The 25739-nt window shown below is 42.4% G+C and overlaps 1 pseudogene across 1 annotated transcript; it reads right to left on the bottom strand.

Moving 5' to 3' along the window:
• Positions 1-25352, bottom strand: LOC309826087 (tyrosine-protein phosphatase non-receptor type 2-like; annotated as a pseudogene). Its single transcript has 5 exons — positions 25253-25352; positions 24762-24882; positions 14011-14187; positions 6208-6714; positions 1-735 (listed from the first exon to the last, which is right to left on the bottom strand). The product of its transcript is annotated as a tyrosine-protein phosphatase non-receptor type 2-like (transcript).
• Positions 25353-25739: the final 387 nt, after the last annotated feature.

The following is a 25739-nucleotide window of genomic DNA, read 5'->3' on the forward strand; positions in this document are numbered from 1 at the left end:
TTATAGGGTGTTTTGCTGAGAAAACAGTGTCCAGCCAACAAAAGCACAAACCAAAATGACTGACACAAACCCCATCTTAGTGAGAATAGGTTGCCAATAAAACCGTCTTTTCCTTTTTTCGTTTGGTCTCGTTCAGCCTCTGCTTCATCTGCTACACCTTCTGAGCTGTGCTCTTTCCTGTCCCCCAGAAGGCGCTTGCGCAGGGCACTCTCACTGTTTTCCTCAGGAGTATCTTGCATTTTTAGGACAGTCCTGTATATCTGTCACCTGTCAGTTTTTCTTCTAGGCCTATCCTGTTGCCATTGTATTTTTCACTCATTATTTTGGATGGTGACTGATCAAAAACAGGACATAACGTCTTCGTTAGAAAGTTCTTTCCACCATTTCTGTACACTTGAATCTCCCTTTAGAAACTTCACTCCTTCTATTAGAGTCATGTATGAAAATCTGAGTGGATCTGGTGTCTGAGTCAGCCCCATTCAGCATTTTCTCATACTCAGTAACAGTTGTTTAAGGTTAATATTGTCTCCTTTTTCCATCAGAACAAGACAAGTGTCCACCAGAGAAAAGGTGCCTGACCACCCGATGCCGGCACTACGGCGGATCACCGCAGGCCCGTGTTCAGAATTCAAGGAGCCAGATTCTCGCACTTTAAATAAGAAATTGAGAAATGAAACTGGTGATTCAGGCACTCCGAAATCTGGCCAGGTAGTATAATGAAAGTGAAATACTGTTCTGTAATTTATTATTATTTTTTTAATCTTTTTTTTATACAGCAAGTTCTTATTAGTCATCAATTTTATACACATCAGTGTATACATGTCAATCCCAATTGCCCAATTCATCACACCACCACCACCACCACCACGCCGCCACTTTTCCCCCTTGGTGTCCATACGTTTGTTCTCTACATCTGTGTCTCAATTTCTGTCCTGCAAACCGGTTCATCTGTACCATTTTTCTAGGTTCCACATATATGCGCTAATATACGATATTTGTTTTTCTCTTTCTGACTTACCTCACTCTGTATGACTGTCTCTAGATCCATCCATGTCTCAACAAATGACCCAGTTTCATTCCTTTTTATGGCTGAGTAATATTCCATTGTATATATGTACCACATCTTCTTTATCCATTCGTCTGTCGATGGACATTTAGGTTGCTTCCATGACATGGATATTGTAAATAGTGCTGCAATGAACATTGGGGTGCATGTGTCTTTTTGAATTATGGTTTTCTCTGGGTATATGCCCAGTAGAGGGATTACAGGGTCGTATGTTAATTCTTAGTTTTTAAGTTTAGTTTTTAATTTTTAGTTTTTTAAGGAACCTCCATACTGTTCTCCATAGTGGCTATATCAATTTACATTTCCACAAACAGTGTAAGAGGGTTCCCTTTTCTCCATGCCCTCTCCAGCATTTGTTGCTTGTAGATTTTCTGATGATGCCTATTCGAACTGGGGTGAGGTGATATCTCATTGTAGTTTTGATTTGCATTTCTCTAATAATTAATGATGCTGAGCAGCTTTTCATGTGCTTCTTGGCCATCTGTATGTTTTCTTTGGAGATATGTCTATTCAGGTCTTCTGCCCATTTTTGGATTGCGTTGTTTGTTTTTTTAATATTGAAATGATGAGCTGTTTATATATTTTGGATATTAATCCTTTGTCCGTTGATTTGTTTGCAAATATTTACTCCCATTTTGAGGGTTGTCTTTTTGCCTTGTTTATGGTTTCCTTTGCTATACAAAAACTTTGAAGTTTCACTAGGTCCCATTTGTTTATTTTTGTTTTTATTTCCATTACTCTAGAAGGTGGATCAAAAAAGATCTTGCTGTGATTTATGTCAAAGGGTGTTCTTCCTATGTTTTCCTCTAAGAGTTTTACAGTGTCCGGTCTTACATTTAGGTCTCTAATCCATTTTGAGTTGATTTTTGTGTATGGTTTAGGGAGTGTTCTAATTTCATTCTTCTACATGTAGCTGTCCAGTTTTCCCAGCACCACTTATTGAAGAGATTGTCTTTTCTCCATTGTATATCCTTGCCTCCTTTGTCATAGATTAGTTGACCATAGATGCATGGGTTTATCTCTGGGCTTTCTATGTTGTTCCATTGATCTATGTTTCTGTTTTTGTGCCAGTACCATATTGTCCTGATTACTGTAGCTTTGTAGTATATTCTGAAGTCACAGAGTCTGATTCCTCCAACTCCGTTTTTTTCCCTCAAGACTGCTTTCACTATTTGGGGTCTTCTGTGTCTCCATACAAATTTTAAGATGTTTTGCTCTAGTTCCGTAAAAAATGCCATTGGTAATTTGATAGGGATTACATTGAATCTGTAGATTGCATTGGGTAGTATAGTCATTTTCACAATATTGATTCTTTAAATCCAAGAACATGGTATATCTCTCCATCTGTTGGTATCATCTTTAATTTCTTTCATCAGTGTCTTATAGTTTTCTGCATAAAGGTCTTTTGTCTCCCTAGGTAGGTTTATTCCTAGGTATTTTATTCTTTTTGTTGCAATGCTAAATGAGAGTGTTTCCTTAATTTCTCTTTCAGAGTTTTCATCATTAGTGTATAGGAATTCAAGAGATTTCTGTGCACTAATTTTGTATCCTGCACTTTTACGAAATTCATTGATTAGCTCTAGTAGTTTTCTGGTGGCATCTTTAGGATTCTCTATGTATAGTCTCATGTCATCTGCAAACAGTGACAGTTTTACTTCTTTTCCAATTTGTATTCCTTTTATTTCTTTTTCTTCTCTGATTATCGTGGCTAAGACTTCCAAAACTATGTTGAATAATAGTGGTGAGAGTGGACATCCATGTCTTGCTCCTGATCTCAGAGGAAATGTTTTCAGTTTTTCACCATTGAGAATGATGTTTGCTGTGGGTTATCATATATGGCCTTTATTATGTTGACATAGGTTCCCTCTATACCCACTTTCTGGGGAGTTTTTACCATAAATCGGTGTTGAGTTTTGTCATAAACTTTTTCTGCATCTATTGAGATGATCATATGGTTTTTATTCTTCAATTTGTTAATATGGTGTATCACATTGATTGATGTGCATATATTGAAGAATCCTTGCATCCCTGTGATAAATCCCACTTGATCGTGGTGTATGATCCTTTTAATATGTTGTTGAATTCTGTTTGCTAGTATTTTGTTGAGGATTTTTGCATCTATATTCATCAGTGATATTGGTCTGTAACTTTCTTTTCTTGTAGTATCTTTGTCTGGTTTTGGTATCAGGGTGATGGTGGCCTCGTAGAATGAGTTTGGGAGTGTTCCTTCCTTTGCAATTTTTTGGAAGAGTTTGAGAAGGATGGGTGTTAGCTCTTCTCGAAATGTTTGATAGAATTCACCTGTGAAGCCATCTGGTCCTGGACTTTTGTTTGTTGGAAGATTTTTAATCACAGTTTCCATTTCATTACTTGTGATTGGTCTGTTCATATTTTCTATTTCTTCCTGGTTCAGTCTTGGAAGGTTTTACCTTTCTAAGAATTTGTCCATTTCTTCCAGGTTGTCCATTTTATTGGCATAGAGTTGCTTGTAGTAGTCTCTTAGGATGCTTTGTATTTCTGTGCTGTCTGTTGTAACTTCTCCTTTTTCATTTCTAATTTTATTGATTTGAGTCATCTCCCTCTTTTTCTTGATGAGTCTGGCTAACGGTTTATCAATTTTGTTTATCTTCTCAAAGAACCAGCTTTTAGTTTTATTGATCCTTGCTATTGTTTTCTTTGTTTCTATTTCATTTATTTCTGCTCTGATCTTTATGATTTCTTTCCTTATGCTAATTTTGGGTTTTGTTTGTTCTTCTTTCTCTAGTACCTTTAGGTGTAAGGTTAGATTGTTTGAGATTTTTCTTGTTTCCTGAGGTAGGCTTGTATAGCTATAAACTTCCCTCTTAGAACTGCTTTTGCTGCATCCCATAGGTTTTAGATCGTAGTGTTTTCATTGTCAATTGTCTCTAGGTATTTTTTTATTTCCTCTTTGATTTCTTCAGTGATCTCTTGGTTATTTAGTAATGTATTTTTTAGCCTCCATGTGTTTGTGTTTTTCACATTTTTTCCCCTGTAATTCAATTCTAATCTTATAGAGTTGTGGTCAGAAAAGATGCTTGATATGATTTCAATTTTCTTAAATTTACTGAGGCTTGATTTGTGACCCAAGATGTGATCTATCCTGGAGAATGTTCCGTGCGCACTTGAGAAGAAAGTGTAATGTGCTGTTTTGGGATGGAATGTCTTATAAATATTAATTAAACCTTTCTGGTCTATTGTGTCATTTAAAACTTCTGTTTCCTTATTTATTTTCATTTTGGATGATCTGTCCATTGGTGTAAGTGAGGTGTTAAAGTCCCCCACTATTTTTGTGTTACTGTCAATTTCCTCTTTTAGGGCTGTTAGCAGTTGCCTTATGTATTGAGGTGCTGCTATGTTGGGTTCATATATATTTATAATTGTTATATCTTCCTCTTGGATTGATCCCTTGATCATTATGTAGTGTCCTTCCTTGTCTCTTGTAATATTCTTTATTTTAAAGTCTATTTTGGGGAGGGGGAAGGGTAAGCTGTGACAAAACGAGAGAGAGGCATGGACATATATACACTACCAAGCATAAGGTAGATAGCTAGTTGGAAGCAGCTGCATAGCACAGGGAGATCAGCTTGGTGCTTTGTGACGCCTGGAGGGGTGGGATAGGGAGGGTGGGAGGGAGGGAGATGCAAGAGGGAAGAGATATGGGAACATATGTATATGTATAACTGATTCAGTTTGTTATAAAGCAGAAACTAACACACCATTGTAAAGCAATTATACCCCAATAAAGATGTAAAAAAAGAAAAAGAAACGTCTATTTTATCTGATATGAGTATTGCTACTCCAGCTTTCTTTTGATTTCCATTTGCATGGAATATCTTTTTCCATCCTCTCACTTTCAGTCTGAATGTGTCCCTAGGTCTGAAGTGGGTCTCTTGTAGACAGCATATATATGGGTCTTATTTTTGTGTCCATTCAGCAAGCCTGTGTCTTTTGTTTGGAGCATTTAATCCATTTACATTTAAGGTAATTATCGATATGTATGTTCCTATGACAATTTTCTTAATTGTTTTGGGTTTGCTTTTGTAGGTCCTTTTCTTCTCTTGTGTTTCCCACTTAGAGAAGTTCCTTTAGCATTTGTTGTAGAGCTGGTTTGGTTTTGCTGAATTCTCTTAGTTTTTCCTTGTCTGTAAAGCTTTTGATTTCTCCATTGAATCTGAATGAGATCCTTGCCGGGTAGAGTAATCTTGGCTGTAGGTCCTTCCCTTTCATCACTTTAAGTATATCATGCCACTCCTTTCTGGCTTGTAATGTTTCTGCTGAGAAATCAGCTGTTAACCTTAGGGAGTTCCCTTGTATGTTATTTGTCATTTTTCCCTTGCTGCTTTCAATAATTTTTCTTTGTCTTTAATTTTTACCAATTTGATTACTATGTGTCTCGTCGTGTTTCTCCTTGGGTTTATCTTCTATGGGGCTCTCTGCACTTCCTGGACTTGGGTGGCTTTCCCATGTTAGGGAAATTTTCAACTATAATCTCTTTTCCTTTCCCATGTTAGGGAAATTTTCAACTATAATCTCTTCAAATATTTTCTCGGGTCCTTTCTCTCTCTCTTCTCCTTCTGAAACCCCTATGATGCGAATGTTGTTGCATTTAATGTTGTCCCAGGGTCTCTTAGGCTGTCTTCATTTATTTTCATTCTTTTCTCTTTATTCTGTTCCACAGCAGTGAATTCCACCATCTGTCTTCCAGGTCACTTATCCATTCTTCTGCCTCAGTTATTCTGCTATTGATTCCTTCTAGTGTAGTTTTCATTTCAGTTATTGTATTGTTCATCTCTGTTTGTTTGTTCTTTAATTCTTCTAGGTCTTTGTTAATCATTTCTTGCATCTTCTCGATCTTTTCCTCCATTCTTTTTCCTAGGTCCTGGATCATCTTCACTATCATTATTCTGAATTCTTTTTCTGGAAGGTTGCCTATCTCCACTTCATTTAGTTGTTTTTCTGGGGTTTTAACTTGTTCCTTCCTCTGGTACATAGCCCTCTGCCTTTTCATCTTGTCTATCTTTTTGTGAATATGGTTTTTGTTCCACAGCCTGCAGGATTGCAGTTCTTCTTGCTTCTGAGATACTGTTCTGGCTTCACCACTATTGGTAGTTCCTAACTACAACAGATGGACTGTGTAATAGGACTTCACGTCTTCTGACAGGAAGAAGACTGTCACACTGAATCCCGTTTCCTTAAGTAGCATCTCTCCTTCGCGTTTTGTTGGCCAGTACTGTGCACACTTAACCTATTATTTCTCCACAATTCGGTTTAGTGTGACAACTGCTTTAGTCTTTTGCTGCCAAACCATGAGCCAGAAATGACAACCTGAATTAGGAAGCGGACACTCTCTTAAGATGTAACTCCTCTGCTCCTCTTCTATGTCAACTAAGCTGGCATTAATAAATCATTTTCAGCATTTTGCAGTTTAACACGACTGTCATCATATGGGCTTACGTCTCTATATATGTGTTGATTTCTGTTTTCTGGAAACTTGGCCACTCTGAGGCTAGTCATGTGACTCACTGCGAATTTCCGAGCTCCTTCCAAGAAGCTCTGAGGGGACGCTCGGGATGCCATGCTCTGGCCGCCCTGCCACAGCCCAGCCACCCTCCCCAGAAGCTGGATCCCTGTTTCAGCCTTTGCATCAACAGGGGAACACCATGGCCTTGGAATTAAAGGAGCCATTGGCTTTACATAATTGTGCAGGGGAAAGAGGATAGACTTGTTTTAAGTAAATTAAAACATGTTCAGAGAGGAACTGAGTCTACATGAGCTGCAAATAAATAAGGAAGAAAATAAAATGGCATTCCTTAAAATTCACAGTGGGGTGAAGAAAAAACTTTGACTCATAGGCTTTAGATGTACAACTTTAGGATTGGATGATGTGCCCAAGCACACTTCTTATTTTGTCTCAAGCCAGACTGCGATGAGGTAGAGAGAATGAGAGGTGAAGAAGCAGAGAAAGTGAGACAACCTGCTCTCTCAAGAACTTGAAACTAGGTATAAGGACTATGAGACGGAAGCCCAAAGCAGAGTGGGGTGAAGTTGGTGTGTGTGTGTGTTTGTGTGTGTTTGTAAGAAAGATAAGAACTGCACCTCTCTGTGAGCTGAAAAATAAGATACCAAAGAAAAGGAGAACTCAGAAGCAAGATGCTGGAGAAGGGAGTGGTGCCAGGAGCACAGATGAGGGAAGACACTTCTTCCCCCCAGATGATGGAGCTCCTACCAGCTTTTCCAGCTCCTCTCCCAACACGGCTCCAACATGTCCTGTTTTCTAGGCCCTCTCTCACTCTGTCTATGATCATGTCACACTATCTCATGCCTTCATGGTCTTGTACACATTGTTCCCTCCACCTGGAGTGCTGGTCACCAAATTGTCTCCTATTGAACTCTGACTCGCCCTCTCAGACATGACTCACAGATCACTTTCTCTGGGGAACTTTCCTGATTCTTCCATACAAGCAAAGTAAATGCTTCCCCTTTGGTGTTCAAAGACTTGTAAGATACACTACACCCCCCACCAGAGTGGAAGTACCTCGAGGGGGAACGCCTATGCCCAATTCATATCGATTGAACATTCAAGAGATTTTGAATGAATGAATGAATGACGAAAGGAAAATCACTGTGTGCTTTAAGAGCTTTGAGATGGAGAAGAAAAGTACAGCCTCTTGCTCGGCTGAGAAGGATGGGACGGGGTGAAGCTTGGGGAGAAAACAGAACTGTTGGGACAGTCTCTGATGGGAATTCACTGGAAAGTCAGAGATGATGGAAGGATTTGGAAGCAGAGTGATAGCCTAGCCAAATTTTGCATGCCAGTGGCATCAACTAATAAATAGAAATCCACAAAATTGAAGTTGGTGACCTTCCTGTAAAGGAAAAAGCAACTCTCCCACACCCAATAGCTTTATCTGAGAAATAAATTAAGAGTGATCAAGTCAGATTTGTGAGACCACAGGGACAGAGTCTCTCAGACAGCTGGGGCTTTCTAAAAGGCATAAAAATACCAACATTCTGTCAAGGCCCATGATCAAAGCCTTTCCAGACTCAACTCATGAAGAAGAAAATCCACTTAATAGTATTAAGAAAATCTTTGACTTCTAATCTGTTGCTGTGCAAAAATTTGAATTTTGCTCACCAAGTAGAATTAAGTATCAATTAGAATGTTTTTTAAAATCTGTATGGTAAACATGATTTAGCAGTAGTAACTGATTTGTGTGGCTAGTAAGAAATCATCAGATATAAATCTAATAGAAACTTGAGTGCACTTGCCTCATCCCTTTCCCATTACTGGAACTCTGCAATACCAGAACATCATGGAATGTTAGACCTCGGAGGAACCTTGAAGAACGTCTAAGCCAATAACCCCATTTTATCAGAGGCCAGGGAGGAAAAGTGACTTTTCAGGCCCCTCATCTCATTAGTCGTGGAACTCAGCTGGAAACACAACTTTTCTCATCTTTCCATCAAATGGTCTTCCCTCTGCACCATGTCATGAAAATAAAGTTAAATTATGTTCAATTAAAGAATTATTCAGTATGGTTTGCTGTCCAAAAGAATTAGCTTAAATAATGTTTTCATGCCAAAAATGATAACCCCTCAGATAGCCAGAAAATACTATTGTTTTCTGGAACCCTTCGTTTGCTTGGAGCTTCAGAAAGTCTTGGTTTTACTGGACGAACACTACATGCTCTAAAAGTTTGGAAAAGAAAAGATTGTGACTGATGTAGGCAATGGTAGGTAGAGGATGGGAAAGAGAAGACTTGACCAGAAAGCCTGGAAGAATGAACTGAATCCACGGAGTCATGAGAAAGAATCGCATCCCTGACCAAGATAAAAGAAAATATCACAATGAAAGATTCAAGGGAAACTGATTGCCAAGTTTGGATTGGAATTAATTTGTTTAGAACAGTGTTTCTCAGAGCGTATTCTACAGAACACTCGTTCCATAATATGCTCTGTAAAAACATAGTAATAGGGGCTTCCCTGGTGGCGCAGTGGTTGAGAGTCCACCTGCCGATGCAGGGGACACAGGTTCGTGCCCCGGTCCGGGAAGATCCCACATGCCGCGGAGCGGCTGGGCCCATGAGCCATGGCCGCTGAGCCTGCGCGTCCAGAGCCTGTGCTCCGCAACGGGAGAGGCCACAACAGTGAGAGGCCCGCGTACCGCAAAAACAAACAAACAAACAAAAACCACAGTAATCATAGAGGAGAAATTCCGTGTTCTCATGATTGAGAGATGCTATTCACCCTCTTGAAGAGCCCTGGTACACATTAGGTTATTAAAGGTGCCAAGTGTTCCTACAGTCAAGTTTATTTTTTTTTTGTACGATACTTTAAAAATTCAAAAGCCATTCTTAGCTCAAGGGCCGTACAGAAAGATGCCACCACTCGATTTTTAACTCTTTGCAGACGCCTGCCATTGAGGCCTCTTTCGTGCTTTTTTTTACATAATGCTTGTTAATATCTTATGACCCCTAGTTCTGTTGGAGACATTTGAGAAAATACAGTTTAGAGAAATGACTCTCGAATATTGAACATAATGATCCACTGGGGAGCATGTTTCGTGCAGCTCCCTGGGCCTGGAATCTGCATTTTCTTCAAGCCCTCTAGGTTGATTTGGCTACGGGTGGTCCAAGAATCACACATTGAAGGGAACGCTGACAGTAAAGGAAAAACTAGGGGGATGATGACCTTGGGGTTGAAGGTCAAGAGGTGGCCACAGACAATGAGGGAAAACTGAGCTAGAGCTCAGTTATCCCAGAGAACATTTCCAAGCTTCTCTAGGGGAAAAATGCCATCTCCCTGAAATAAGCAATGGAAGATTTTCCTGAGAGGAGGAAGAGCTATAGCCCTACTACCCAAGGTTCCCTGTGCCCTTGGGGATGTCTCACTAAGCATCTTCTGCCGCCACCACTGGAGACTGGTGGAGTGGGTGAGGGGGGCTTCCCCCCTTTCCTAAATTTTTTGTGGTACAGCTGAGCAAGGAGAGGCGTCCATTCAGGGCTTCAGTAAATCTTCTGGAAAACAAAAGAAGAAAGAGAGCAATATGTATGTGAATAAACTAGCTCTCAAGCCTTCACTCAGCTCAGTACTAGGCTTTCTTCTCCGGAGCTTGTAGGCTTCACCCTGTAGAAGCTTCTAGCTTGTTTCGATCGTGTGGGTGACTTCAGAGGTGTGCCTTAGTCGGCTCAGCTGTGCGTATCTCTTCCCACCTCCCTGTTCAGTGAGCGCCTTCATGTTGGTAGCTTGAAATCAGCCATGGTGGGAGTATTTACACCACAGAAATCAGCAAAAAGCAGGGCATTGTTTATTTATCTATTTTTCAGAGCTAGTTGTTAAACAGTTGTCAACACATCACTGCTTCAAGCTCACCATCCAGAATACATCATAGCTCCATGGGTAAAAGTGTAAGCTGTATGTTCACACAGACCTTGTATTGAATCCCAAGACCATCTCCTTTACTAGTTATAAAACTCTTACTCTCTCAGAGTCTCAGTCTCCCTTTCTGTAAAACTGGAGATAATCACTCCTTCCATTGTAGGGCTGGGATTCCTATATAAAGAAATTTAGCCCAATACCTGACACAGGGTAAGTTACCACAGGTGAGTCTAGACATCTTAAGGCCTTAAAAGTAGAACCAAAGGAGGCCCTGAGAAAACCAGGAGTTCTCCATCCTTCCCACCTAATGCTTTCCAAGGTTCACTTTCCTGTCTGAGAACCCTGCCTCTTCCACTGGTGATCGACAGTGAGAATATTTTCAGAGAGCTCTCCCTTGACATGCAGGATTTTTTTCTATAGATTAAACTGACTACTTTTATCAGGATACAACCCAATAAAGCCCCGCTACCACAAGAGATGCACCTATACAGTAGCAGGTGGTGTATGTTTTATTACAGCACCTCCAAACCAATAATTACGCCTTGTCTAGAGCACTTGCTACTTTCTTTCCCACGCGCAGACCTCAAGGACAGACACTGTGTCTGGGTCCCCTGTTATATAAACTGAACACAGATTTCTTGAATGACTGAGACAGCAATTCGCAAGAGAACATGTAAAATTTTTATGAATCTTAATGTAGATTTTACTTTCCTGCCTGAGTAAGTAAGAGCAGTCTGAAAGCAGTCAAGCCGTCCCCAGGTGTCTGAGATGCTATGAGGCCTCCAGACCCTCATTACCAACATCAGTTCTCCCCACCTGGTACTGTAGCTGGAGAAGAAAGCTGCCCTAAAGCCATATTAGCCACGGGGCAGCTCAGAGATGCTGATTGTTTAGACTAAATCCCTGAGATCCTGTTGTTTTCTTGTTATTTGCCTCTCCTGAGGACCGAGACGATTCACAGTGAGGTACATTTCCACAATCCAGGTTGATTAAGTCTCAAAACCCAGATCTCACTCGTCCGGTGAAAGCAAAGCTACGGGACCTGAAAGTTCCCTCCCTTCTGCCCCTTCCAATCTCTCTTCAAGAGCCCAGCTGTCTTCCGCAATTCTCCAAACATTTCTCTTACTTCTGTTCTAAAGGACAGTCCTTTTTTTCCAAAGGACTTTAATTGATTTAGATCAGAAATTAGTATGCAACACACAGACCCAGATATGTGAGCAGGGAGAAAGATCAACGTGTCACTTATTTCATTCGCTGTAATTTAATTACAAGCAGAAATTCGTTGCAGTTGTGTGTTCCCCGTAGCCGTTGATGTTCGGAGTGTAAGGACAACTTCATTTGAAAGAGGTTTCCAAGAAGAGCGTCTGCAAAAGTCGGGCTTGGAAAATTCAGGTGTCTGCAGGAAATAGCTTCCAAGGTAAGAATAACTCACTCCTTAACATCCTTTATTCAGGAAATATCTGTCACAGGTCTACTACGTACATATTGCACGGCATCAGGTACTAGAGTCTGGGACAGGAAGCCCCTGCCCCACAAGGGAGCTTACATACCAGTGAGGGATCAACACTGAAATGTTGCCTACATTAAATAAAGAATTGATGATACGTGATGATAAATATCACAAAAGGGAAGAACTACGAGAGGAGATGGTAGAGCTCTGCAGGTGTTAGGGGTGGTTCTCTGAGGAACAGACACTAAAGACAAGATTTAAAAGATAAGAGGTGGGCCTGGCATAGCATAGAGAATATTTTAAACTAAAAGACTACGAAGAGCAAAACATCCCAAGGTGGAAAAGAGCAAACCAAGAAACCGAAACATCAAGGTGGCTGAACTGTAGTGAGGGAGAAAGGCCCTCCCGTGGGATGGTCAAGGCAAGGATTTTGGCTATTTTCTTAAGAGCAATGGGAAACCATGAAAGCATTTCCAACGAGTGAGTGGCATCCTCAGCTCTGTATTTTTTTTTTATAAATTTATTTATTTTATTTATTTATTTTTGGCTGCGTTGGGTCTTCGTTGCTGCGCACGGGCTTTCTCTAGTTGCGGCGAACAGGGGCTACTCTTCGTTGCAGTGAGGAGGGCTTCTCATTGCAGTGGCTTCTCTTGTTGTGGAGCACAGGCTCTAGGCGGGCAGGCTTCAGTAGTTGCAGCACACGGGCTCAGTAGTTGTGACTCGCGGGCTCTAGAGCGCAGGCTCAGTAGTTGTGGCGCACGGGCTTAGTTGCTCCACGGCATGTGGGATCTTCCCTGTTGTTGTTGCCTCTGCCACCAGGCAGAGGAAGAAGAGGCACAGATAGAGACCTAGTCCTGAGTCAGACACGATGAGGGCAAGCCGGTTAGTAGCCCTGTGACCTTGCACAGCTGCTTTGCTTTCCCTCTTGTGCCCCAGTTTCAGTATCTTACTGCAAAATGGGGCTAATCCAGCTGTCTCCTGGGGTTTCCTGAGGGTTCCTAGGAAGTAAATGGGTTCATCCTTGTAAAGATTCTTTAGCACAGAAGCTGCCCCTGAGAAGCCCTCAATTTAGACCCAAGTTTGAATCGCACCTCGGCCACGTAGCCTCTGTGACTCGGGCAGGTTAACAAAGTTCTCTGGGTCTCAGCTTCCTCAGCTGTGAAAATGGGGATGTAAAACCTACCTGGAAAGGTGGTGGTGGAGATCAAACGAGCGAGGGCTACTCAGTTTTATTTCTGCCTCTGTGTCCGCACAGGGAGGGGCACCAAGAGTGGGCCCCTCTCAGAGCTGGGAAGGCGGGAGGTGGAGGGAATAGAAATGAGACAACTTTGAGCGCAGACCCAGGACTTCAGACGCAGCCAGGTAACGCCCACATTCCATACCCACCTCTCTGCCTAAAGAGGATGAAAATTATTCAGAGTGAAGTGGAATCTGCCAGATATCCCTGGGGAGAGACTCTAACTCGCATTTAAAGGGATGCTGGAAACAGATATGCTGGTGAGGTAAAACCCTTCACCTTGGACCTGCTCAGCCCTAAAAACGTGCATCCTCTGCTCCAACAAGGGAAACAGAGGAAACCTCCCCAAGTTGCTTTCCTGTTTTGCAGTTGAGGAGGGTGGTTTGTGTTTATTCTGCCAGCAAGTCAGCTTGCTCGGAGCAGTGCGCTATTTTTTTTTATTTTTTATTATTATTATTATTTATTTTTTAAAAAAAAATAAATTTACTTATTTATTTGTATTTATTTTTCGCTGCACTGGGTCTTCATTGCTGCGCGCAGGGTTTCTCTAGTTGGGGTGAGCGGGGGCTACTCTTTGTTGCGGTGTGCGGGCTTCTCATTGCGGTGGCTTCTCTTGTTGCAGAGCACAGGCTCTAGGCATGCAAGCTTCGGTAGTTGCAGCACACAGGCTCAGTAGTCGTGGCTCGCGGGCTTAGTTGCTCCACGGCATGTGGGATCTTCCCAGACCAGGGCTCGAACCCCTGTCCCCTGCATTGGCAGGTGGATTCTTAACCACTGTGCCACCAGGGAAGCCCCGGGGTGGTGCGCTTTTATTCCCTTATTCCACACAGTCACGAACAGCCACTTGGTGCCAGGCACCTTGCCACAGAGCAGTGAGCCTTGATGTGTGCCACGAGGACCTCACAGTCCGTGCGGGCAAGGGCAGTAGCATCAAACGCCACGATAAGGGCTCCCATGGGGGCCAGGACACGGAGCTGCGGCGGCCCAGTTAGAGAGACTTCATCAAGGAAGGGGGTATCTGAGCTGTGTTTTGTACTGAGTAGAATAAACGAAAACAAAGCCGGCACCCTGAGCTGGGCACTGCTCAAGCATCATCTCTGAGTTGGGAAGAAAGGCAATACAGGTGGAGGAAAGAAACCGTGTGGGCAAAGGCACGGAGGTGGGGGAGGGGATCTCAACCCCTGAACTGAGCCACCAAATACCCCCAAGAAAAGGCCTGACCAATCAGAATGGAAGGGGAGTTGCCAGAGAATTCTTCATACCAAGGCAGTTCAGAGATGAGATAAATCTAAAGAGCAGCAGAGCTAGTGAAGTCCATAGACTAACTGGTCATTCTCTCAAATGAGAGGAAACTGGGGGATCAGAGAGGTGAGGACACAAGCCCAGTGTCACACAGCAGTGAACTCACAGCCAGGACTGGAAGCCAGGTTTCCTCTTTGCCACCCAGGCGTGGATTCCTTTCTCTGCACTAAAGCAAGTGTCCCTGGGGGCCAACGATGTTCATTCTGGACAACAAACTGTGAGTTCTACTAACACAGTGTACTAAGAGCCCTGGGCCAAGATCTCCCTCCCGGCTTCTTGGTCATATATTAAGGGCTGGGAGAGGGAGGAAGGAGAGGATGCAAACCCAGACTCACCAGGACCCAACCTACCAATCAAAGGAAAACTAAGGCTTACACAATACCTGGTATTGGAAACGATCTAAACTTCTCACATTAGGAGAATGATTAAACAATAATGAATTTACTCAATTGACTGTTCCTCAGCTATTAAAATTTTACAAATATAGTAATATTAAAATACCTTAATACGAAGAAAAAAGATATAAAGTAATAATATAGTAATACTATCTAAAAGAAAAAAAGCAGAAAACAATAACTGAGAAGGCAAACTAAAAATGTTGGCAAATGATTATTTTGGTAAGTAAGGATTTTGCTAAATTAAAATGAGCTCAAAGTAATTTAAAAAGTTTTAATTATGTAGTTTTTTCAAATTGTCTTTAATCAGCATGTTATGCCTTTATAATACTAAGGTATACATAACATATATCCGTAAATATCTATCTATCTATATAGACATAAGTAAATGACATTTCTCACTTCTGTTGGAAATTCCAGGCTAGCCATGGTTTTTTTTTTTCTTTAACATCTTTATTGGAGTATAATTGCTTTACAATGGTGTGTTAGTTTCTGCTTTATAACAAAATGAATCAGTTATATATATATATATATGTATATATATATATATATATATGTTCCCATATCTCTTCCCTCTTGCGTCTCCCTCCCTCCCACCTTCCCTATCCCACCCCTCCAGGCGGTCACAAAGCACCGAGCTGATTTCCCTGTGCTATGCGGCTGCTTCCCACTAGCTATCTACCTTATGTTTGGTAGTGTATATATGTCCATGCCTCTCTCTCGCTTTGTCAAAGCTTACCCTTCTCCCTCCCCATATCCTCAAGTTCATTCTTTAGTAGGTCTGTGTCTTTATTCCTGTTTTACCCCTAGGTTCTTCATGACATTTTTTTTTCTTAAATTCCATATATATGTGTTAGCGTACGGTATTTGTCTCTCTCTTTCTGACTTACTTCACTCTGTATGACAGACTCTAGGTCTATCCACCTCATTACAAATAGCTCAATTTTGTTTCTTTTTATGGCTGAGTAATATTCTATTGTATATATGTGCCACATCTTCTTTATCCATTCATCAGTCGATGGACACTTAGGTTGCTTCCATGTCCTGGCTATTGTAAATAGAGCTGCAATGAACATTTTGGTACATGACTCTTTTTGAATTATGGTTTTCTCAGGGTATATGCCCAGTAGTGGGATTGCTGGGTCATACGGTAGTTCTATTTGTAGTTTTTTAAGGAACCTCCATACTGTTCTCCACAGTGGCTGTATCAATTTACATTCCCACCAACAGTGCAAGAGGGTTCCCTTTTCTCCACACCCTCTCCAGCATTTACTGTTTCTAGATTTTTTGATGATGGCCATTCTGACTGGTGTGAGGTGATATCTCATTGTAGTTTTGATTTGCATTTCTCTAATGATTAATGATGTTGAGCATTCTTTCATGTGTTTGTTGGCAATCTGTATATCTTCTTTGGAGAAATGTCTATTTAGGTCTTCTGCCCATTTTTGGATTGGGTTGTTTGTTTTTTTGTTATTATGCTGCATAAGCTGCTTATAAATTTTGGAGATTAATCCTTTGTCAGTTGCTTCATTTGCAAATATTTTCTCCCATTCTGAGGGTTGTCTTTTTGTCTTGTTTATGGTTTCCTTCGCTGTGCAAAAGCTTTGAAGATTCATTAGGTCCCATTTGTTTATTTTTGTTTTTATTTCCATTTCTGTAGGAGGTGGGTCAAAAAGGATCTTGCTGGGATTTATGTCATAGTGTATCCTGCCTAGGTTTTCCTCTAAGAGTTTGATAGTTTCTGGCCTTACATTTAGGTCTTTAATCCATTTTGAGCTTATTTTTGTGTATGGTGTTAGGGGGTGATCTAATCTCATACTTTTACATGTACCTGTCCAGTTTTCCCAGCACCACTTATTGAAGAGGCTGTCCTTTCTCCACTGTATATTCCTGCCTCCTTTATCAAAGATAAGGTGACCATATGTGCGTGGGTTTATCTCTGGGCTTTCTATCCTGTTCCATTGATCTATCTTTCTGCTTTTGCGCCAGTACCATACTGTCTTGATTACTGTAGCTTTGGAGGATAGTCTGAAGTCAGGGAGCCTGATTCCTCCAGCTTCGTTTTTCGTTCTCAAGATTGCTTTGGCTATTCGGGGTCTTTTGTGTTTCCATGCAAATTGTGAAATTTTTTGTCCTAGTTCTGTGAAAAATGCCAGTGGTAGTTTGATAGGGATTGCATTGAATCTGTAGGTTGCTTTGGGTAGTAGAGTCATTTTCACAATGTTGATTCTTCCAATCCAAGAACATGGTATATCTCTCCACCTATTTGTAGCATCTTTAATTTCTTTCATCAGTGTCTTATAATTTTCCACATACAGGTCTTTTGTCTCCTTAGGTAGGTTTATTCCTAGATATTTTATTCTTTTTGTTGCAATGGTAAATGGGAGTGTTTTCTTGATTTCACTTTCAGATTTTTCATCATTAGTGTATAGGAATGTGAGAGATTTCTGTGCATTAGTTTTGTATCCTGCTACTTTACCAAATTCATTGATTAGCTCTAGTAGTTTTCTGGTAGCATCTTTAGGATTCTCTATGTATAGTATCATGTCATCTGCAAATAGTGACAGCTTTACTTCTTCTTTTCCGATTTGAATTACTTTTATTTCCTTTTCTTCTCTGATTGCTGTGGCTAAAAGTTCCAAAACTATGTTGAATAACAGTGGTGAGAGTGGGCAGCCTTGTCTTGTTCCTGATCTTAGAGGAAATGCTTTCAGTTTTTCACCATTGAGGACGATATTGGCTGTGGGTTTGTCATATATGGCCTTTATTATGTTGAGGAAAGTTTCCCTCTATGCCTACTTTCTGCAGGGTTTTTAACATAAACCAGTGTTTAATTTTGTCAAAAGCTTTCTCTGTATCTATTGAGATGATCATATGGTTTTTCTCCTTCAATTTGTTAATATGGTGTATCACGTCGATTGATTTGCGTATATTGAAGAATCCTTGCATTCCTGGAATAAACCCCACTTGATCATGGTGTATGATCCGTTTAATGTGCTATTGGATTCTGTTTGCTAGTATTTTGTTGAGGATTTTTGCATCTATGTTCATCAGTGATATTGGCCTGTAGTTTTCTTTCTTTGTGACATACTTCTCTGGTTTTGGTATCAGGGTGATGGTGGCCTTATAGAATGAGTTTGGGAGTGTTCCTCCCTCTGATATATTTTGGAAGAGTTTGAGAAGGATAGGTGTTAGCTCTTCTCTAAATGTTTGATAGAATTCGTCTGTGAAGCCATCTGGTCCTGGGCTTTTGTTTGTTGGAAGATTTTTAATCACAGTTTCAATTTCAGTGCTTGTGACTGGTCTATTCATATTTTCTATTTCCTCCTGATTCAGTCTTAGCAGGTTGTGCCTTTCTAAGAATTTGTCCATTTCTTCCAGGTTGTCCATTTTATTGGCATAGAGTTGCTTGTAGTAGTCTCTCATGATCTTTTGTATTTCTGCAGTGTCAGTTGTTACTTCTCCTCTTTCATTCTAATTTTATTGATTTGAGTCATCTCCCTCTTTTTCTTGATGAGTCTGGCTAATGGTTTATCAATTTTGTTTATCTTCTCAAAGAACCAGCTTTTACTTTTATTGATCTTTGCTATTGTTTCCTTCATTCTTTTTCATTTATTTCTGATCTGATTTTTATGATTTCTTTCCTTCTGCTAACTTTGGGGGTTTTTTGTTCTTCTTTCTCTAATTGCTTTTGGTGCAAGGTTAGGTTGTTTATTCAGGATGTTTCCTGTTTCTTAAGTAGGATTGTATAGCTCTAAACTTCCCTCTTAGAACTGCTTTTGCTGCATCCCATAGATTTTGGGTCATCGTGTCTCCACTGTCATTTGTTTCTAGGTATTTTTTAATTTCCTCTTTGATTTCTTCAGTGATCACTTCGTTATTAAGTACCGTATTGCTTAGCCTCATGTGTGTGTATTTTTTACAGATCTTTTCCTGTAATTGATATCTAGTCTCATAGCGTTGTGTTCAGAAAAGATACTTGATACAATTTCAATTTTCTTAAATTTACCAAGGCTTGATTTGTGACCCAAGATATGATCTATCCTGGAGAATATTCCATGAGCACTTGAGAAAAATGTGTATTCTCTTGTTTTTGGATGGAATGTCCTAAAAATATCAATTAAGTCCATCTTGTTTAATGTATCATTTAAAGCTTGTGTTTCCTTATTTATTTTCATTATGGCTGATCTGTCCATTGGTGAAAGTGGGGTGTTAAAGTCCCCTACTATGAATGTGTTCCTGTCGCTTTCCCCTTTTATGGCTGTTAGTATTTGCCTTATGTATTGAGGTGCTCCTATGTTGGGTGCATAAATATTTACAATTGTTATATCTTCTTCTTGGATTGATCCCTTGATCATTATGTAGTGTCCTTCTTTGTCTCTTCTAATAGTCTTTATTTTAAAGTGTATTTTGTTTGATATGAGAATTGCTACTCCAGCTTTCTTTTGGTTTCCATTTGCATGAAATATCTTTTTCCATCCCCTTACTTTCAGTCTGTATGTGTCTCTAGGTCTGAAGTGGGTCTCTTGTAGACAGCAAATATATGGGTCTTGTTTTTGTATCCATTCAGCCAATCTGTGTCTTTTGGTGGGAGCATTTAGTCCATTTACATTTAAGGTAATTATCAATATGTATGTTCCCATTCCCATTTTCTTAATTGTTTTGGGTTCGTTATTGTAGGTCTTTTCCTTCTCTTGTGTTTCTTGCCTAGAGAAGTTCCTTTAGCAGTTGTTGTAAAGCTGGTTTGGTGGTGCTGAACTCTCTCAGCTTTTGCTTGTCTGTAAAGGTTTTCATTTCTCCATCAAGTCTGAATGAGATCCTTGCTGGGTAGAGTAATCTTGGTTGCAGGTTTTTCTCCTTCATCACTTTAAATATGTCCTGCCACTCCCTTCTGGCTTGCAGAGTTTCTGCTGAAATATCAGCTGTTAACCTTATGGGGATTCCCTTGTGTGTTATTTGTTGTTTTTCCCTTGCTGCTTTTAATATGTTTTCTTTGTATTTAATTTTTGACAGTTTGATTAATATGTGTAATGGCCTATTTTTCCTTGGATTTATCCTGTATGGGACTCTCTGTGCTTCCTGGACTTGATTAACTATTTCCTTTCCCATATTAGGGAAGTTTTCAACTATAATCTCTTCAAATATTTTCTCAGTCCCTTTCTTTTTCTCTTTCTCTTCTGGAACCCCTATAATTCGAATGTTGTTGTGTTTGATGTTGTTGCAGAGGTCTCTGAGACTGTCCTCAGTTCTTTTCATTCTTTTTTCTTTATTCTGCTCTGCAGTAGTTACTTCCACTGTTTTATCTTTCAGGTCACTTATCCGTTCTTTTGCCTCAGTTATTCTGCTATTGATCCCTTCTAGAGTATTTTTCATTTCATTTATTGTGTTGTTCATCGTTGTTTGTTTCATCTTTAGTTCTTCTAGGTCCTTGTTAAATGTTTCTTGCATTTTGTCTATTCTATTTCCAAGATTTTGGATCATCTTTACTATCATTATTCTGAATTCTTTTTCAGGTAGACTGCCTATTTCCTCTTCATTTGTTAGGTCTGGTGGGTTTTTATCTTGCTCCTTCATCTGCTGTGTGTTTTTCTGTCCTCTCATTTTGCTTATCTTACTGTGTTTGGGGTCTCCTTTTTTCAGGCTGCAGGTTCATAGTTCCTGTTGTTTTTGGTGTCTGTCCCCAGTGGCTAAGGTTGGTTCAGTGGGTTGTGTAGGCTTCCTGGTGGAGGGGACTAGTGCCTGTGTTCTGGTGGATGAGGTTGGATCTTGTCTTTCTAGTGGGCAGGTCCATGTCTGGTGGTGTGTTTTGGGGTGTCTGTGGACTTATTATGATTTTGGAAAGCCTCTCCGCTAATGGGTGAGGTTGTGTTCCTGTCTTGCTAGTTGTTTGGCATAGGATGTCCAGCACTGTAGCTTGCTGGTCGTTGAGTGAAGCTGGGTCTTGGTGTTGAGATGGAGATCTCTGGGAGATTTTCGCCGTTTGATATTATGTGGAGCTGGGAGGTCTCTTGTGGACCAGTGTCCTGAACTTGGCTCTCGCACCTCAGAGGCACAGCACTGACTCCTGGGTGGAGCACCAAGAGCCTTTCATCCACATGGCTCCTTAATTTGGGATGATTCGTTGTCTATTCATGTATTCCACAGATGCAGGGTACATCAAGTTGATTGTGGAGTTTTAATCCGCAGCTTCTGAGGCTGCTAGGAGAGATTTCCCTTTCTCTTCTTTGTTCTCACAGCTCCCAGGGCTCAGCTTTGGATTTGGCCCCACCTCTGCTTGTAGGTCACCGAAGGGCGTCTGTTCTTCGCTCAGACAGGACGGGGTTAAAGGAGCCGCTGATTCGGGGGCTCTGGCTCACTCAGGCCGGGGGGAGGGAGGGGCAGGGAGTGCGGGCGAGCCTGCGGCGGCAGAAGCCAGCATGACGTTGCACCAGCCTGAGGCGTGCAGTGCGTTCTCCCGGGGGAGTTGTCCCTGGATCCCGGGGCCCTGGCAGTGGCGGGCTGCACAGGCTCCCTGGAAGCGGGGTGTGGAGAGTGACCTGTGCTCGCACACAGACTTCTTGGTGGCGGCAGCAACAGCCTTAGCGTCTTATGCCCGTCTCTGGGGTCCGCGCTGTTAGCCGCGGCTCGCGCCCGTCTCTGGAGCTCCTTTAAGCAGCGCTCTTAATCCCCTCTCCTCGCGCACCAGGAAACAAAGAGGGAAGACAAAGTCTCTTGTCTCTTCGGCAGGTGCAGACTTTTTCCTGGACTCCCTCCCGGCCAGCCGTGGCGCACTAACCCCCTGCAGGCTGTGTTCACGCCGCCAACCCCAGTCCTCTCCCGGCGCTCCAACCGAAGCCCAAGCCTCAGCTCCCAGCCCCACCCACCCCGGTGGGTGAGCAGACAAGCCTCTCGGGCTGGTGAGTGCCGGTCGGCCCTGATCCTCTGTGCGGGAACCTCCCCGCTTTGCTCTCCGCACCCCTGTTGCTGTGCTCTCTGCCGCGGCTCCGAAGCTTTCTCCGTCCGCCACCCTCAGTCTCCGCCCGTGAAGGGGCTTCTAGTGTGTGGAAATGTTTCTTCCTTCACAGCTCCCTCCCACAGGTGCAGGTCCCATCCCTATCCATTTGTCTCTGTTTATTCTTTTCTCTTTTGCCCTACCCAGGTACGTGGGGAGTTTCTTGCCTTTTGGGAGGTCTGAGGTCTTCTGCCAGCATTCAGTAGGTGTTCTGTAGGAGTTGTTCCACGTGTAGATGTATTTCTGGTGTATCTGTGGGGAGGAAGGTGATCTCTGCGTCTTACTCTTCCGCCATCTTCCCGGAAGTCCAGGCTAGCCATGTTTAAGGTCAGTTAACAGGCAATTCATGTACATCTGCTTATGTGCCCAGAATTGTGCTACATTGTGGAAGATAGAAAAAAATTAGAAGATACAGACTTGTGCTCTAAGTCTTAGAGGAATTTGACTAGTACAAGTGCACACTCTGGTGTATAGCAGGTCCTTATTAACTATTCATTGAATGAATGAGTGAGTGAGTATGAGTCCATGAGGACTATATGGAGAGAGAGAGAGAGTCTGTGATCAGCTCAGCTGCATCCTCACCCCGTCCACTTAGGGGAAAATCCTGGAACTGCTTTTCCCAGAGTCCCTTTCAGTTCTTGGCTCTGGGTCCGTTCAGCCAAAGAGAGACTATTGAGGGGCTTTGGAAGAGTGAGGACGGGAAGTCATTATGTCCCGGGGGCAGCTGTTTGCAGGCATGTGGGTATTTGGCAGATGTTTGCGGGTATCACCCTGAGAACCACCCTTTTTGGTACAACAAGCTATTGAATCACCAACCACAGCTCCCAGCCCTTCTGGGCAGTGCCCTGGGAATTCCTCCCCTTGGGGTAGCAGCTGCGACCTCTGCACTTCAGGATTTCCTGAAAATGGAAGTCTCCACATTCCAATGGCCGTGGAAATCTCTAATTCCCTGTATTCAACCTCTTCCTACTTGAAATACCTAGAGTGGCTTCTGTTCCGCCCAAACCATGACGAATATGGGCGATGTAATGAAATAGTGCAGGACTGAGTGGGTCCCGGTGTTTTACGAGTTACACGAATGCCAGCACAGCTGAGTCATGGGATCCAGGCTAAGCTAGAAGAAACGACCAGACGTGTGAATTACATGTGTGTGGATGAATGACTCTCCTTCCTTCTTACTTCATTCTGGCATCCCTTCAATCCTTCCCTCACTCATTCAGTTTCTTTCTCTAAAGCTTCTTTTACCATCAGGAGAGATGAGAAAAGCATGTCATCAGCTTTTTGCTAACAGCTGCTAATAAATATTGAGTTTTTTCCCAGGAGGATCTCACTTGGGTAATTAACAGTTTGGTTTCATGGCAGTGGTGGCCAACCCCCACAAATAAGCCAAAGGTAGTCTTCACCAAGTCACTGAGACATCGCAAGCCCAGGCCACTCATTTTCTGGGACTGCTTCTGGGTGAATTCAGCCCCTACATCCTCAGGGGCCATGGAAGAGTGACACAAAGCTCACTCCAGTTTGGCAGATGCACTCAATACCAAGGACAGGTTTGGCCATCTCATTCATGTTCATTATCCATCCACTCAGTACACATGTGCAGACACTGGTGGTGGATGATGGAGACACAATGGCAGCAAGACATGGTCCCCATCCTTGAGGAACTCAGATAATCTAGGACAGCAACCAATGCTAAAATTGCAATCATAGAAGGATGCCTCATTTAGAATCAAATAGTGTTTTCAAACTAAGTGCTGTCACTAAAATAAAAATGAAAACCAAGAGACTAAAGATTGAGCGCTGAGTGGAAGTAATCTTATTCCCAGTCAGGGAACATCCATCCGGCAGACAGTTCAGGTTCTGGAGGATGAGGTTTGGAGAGGAGGAAATAGAGTTTGTCTTTTAAGTCCAAAAAGTGGCAACTCTCTCTTTTCCATTCAGGGAAATAAAGCCTCTGTATGCCAGACTGGCTGGTGACAGCTAGGCTTAGCCTCAGGTGCACATACATGCCACGATGGCTACAGAGGTGTCTGCTGTGGACAGGATGCGCCTGCCCTGGGAGTATGGCTTCCAGTTGCCTCTGCCCCTTACCTTGGATTGTCTAATTTGGGATTTTGGCTCCCAGCTGTCATTTTAGCAGAAGTCAGGTCTGCACCGCCGGCAGCAGATTGGATGGTGTGTCAGGGCTCATTAATAAGATGAGCATATAATTTATCATCTTAACAGGACGCTGTTTGGAGTGAAAGAGTGACTGCTAACAATTACAACAGGACAATACAACAGCCGTAACTGGGATGGCCCCAAGGAGGGTGGTCAGTACCTAAAGCAGAAGTACAGGGGAAAGGCTGTGTATTGAGCCTGTGTAACACTGTACCAGCTGTTCATAAGCGCTTTCTTTCATTCATTTCAATCCTCACAATGACTTATGAAGTAGATGTGACTAATCCTCATTTTATAAATAAAGACCCAAGGCTCGTGGGCTTCCCTGGTGGCGCAGTGGTTGAGAGTCCGCCTGCCAATGCAGGGGACACGGGTTCGTGCCCCGGTCCGGGAAGATCCCACATGCCGCGGAGCGGCTGGGCCCGTGAGCCATGGCCGCTGAGCCTGCGCGTCCGGAGCCTGTGCTCCGCAACGGGAGAGGCCACAACAGTGAGAGGCCCACGTAGCGCAAGGAAAAAAAAAAAAAAAAAAAGACCCAAGGCTCAGATAATTAAGGAACTTGCCTAAGTTGAAGGGTTAGTAAGAGGTGGAGGCATAATCTGAACCCAGGTCTGTCTGACTCTAATATCCATTCTCATCACAGCCATTATACAAGCTTCAAAAATGGTGGCATTTGCCCTAGAAGGGCCCTCAGTCTTTGGGCCAATGATACAGGTTTTCATTAACAATTGTGATGTGGGTCCCTTACTGCTGTGTGCCATTACTTTGTACACAAATTCAACCACTGATTCAATTCAGTTCGGTTGAACACAAATTTGAGCTGGACTTGGCACTGTGGATACACAGCTGAAGAGGTTATCCTGGCCCTGAAGGATCTCACAGAACCTGGGGAAGACAGACAAGAAAACCAATAAGTACTGAACTGTCTAAGTGCCGCCAGGATGGAATATGTATAAGTGCCGGGATAACTGTATGACGGAGTTTCAAGGTCTCATAGAATCACCACAAGCATCTCATCTATCTCATCCAACAGAGACATGCCAGAAGGCTTCCCAAAGGAGGTGTCAACCGAGAGTATAAAGGATGGGTAAGAATTGGCTAGAGAAAGAATCAGGACTAAAGCCTAGGGAATATCACATGCACAGGAACAGGGATGCGAAAGAGCCTTTAAGGACACAGAGAAACAACAAATGATTCTGTTTGGCTGGAGGGAAGAGGGCCTCGTCCTGCCCAGAGCATGCCACCCGGCACTCACCTGTGCCAGCCTTTGTATCCCAACCAAAGGAAATGGTCAGTAGCAGGCACATGACCCAAGGAGGACCAACAATAATCTCCTGGAGACTTTTCTTCCACATCTATTTTTTAATTTATTTTTATGTCATTTATTTATTTATGTTTGGCCCTGCTGCCCAGCTTGCGGGATTTTAGTTGCCAGCCAGGGATTGAACCTGGGCCACAGCAGTGAAAGTGCCGAGTCCTAACCACTGGACTGCAAGGGAATTCCCCCACATCTATTTTTTTTTTTAATCTTCATTCATCTGAGGTTTGTGAGGGTGGAGGCTGCCAGGGCCATCTCGCCACTACGTGGAGAAGACTTTTCCGGGGCGAGAGCCAAGATGCAGCAGAGAGAGACAAAGAGAACCAGAGACAGAGGGGAGCACACAGAGGACCCAGTCTGAAACTGGCTCCAGCCACGCCGGAATTCAGGATTTATATATCTTGTCCTTTTCAGTTATATGAAG

This window comes from Grampus griseus, assembly GCF_964374135.1.
Source record: "Grampus griseus genome assembly, chromosome: 8".
Classification (NCBI taxonomy): Eukaryota; Metazoa; Chordata; class Mammalia; order Artiodactyla; family Delphinidae; genus Grampus; species Grampus griseus.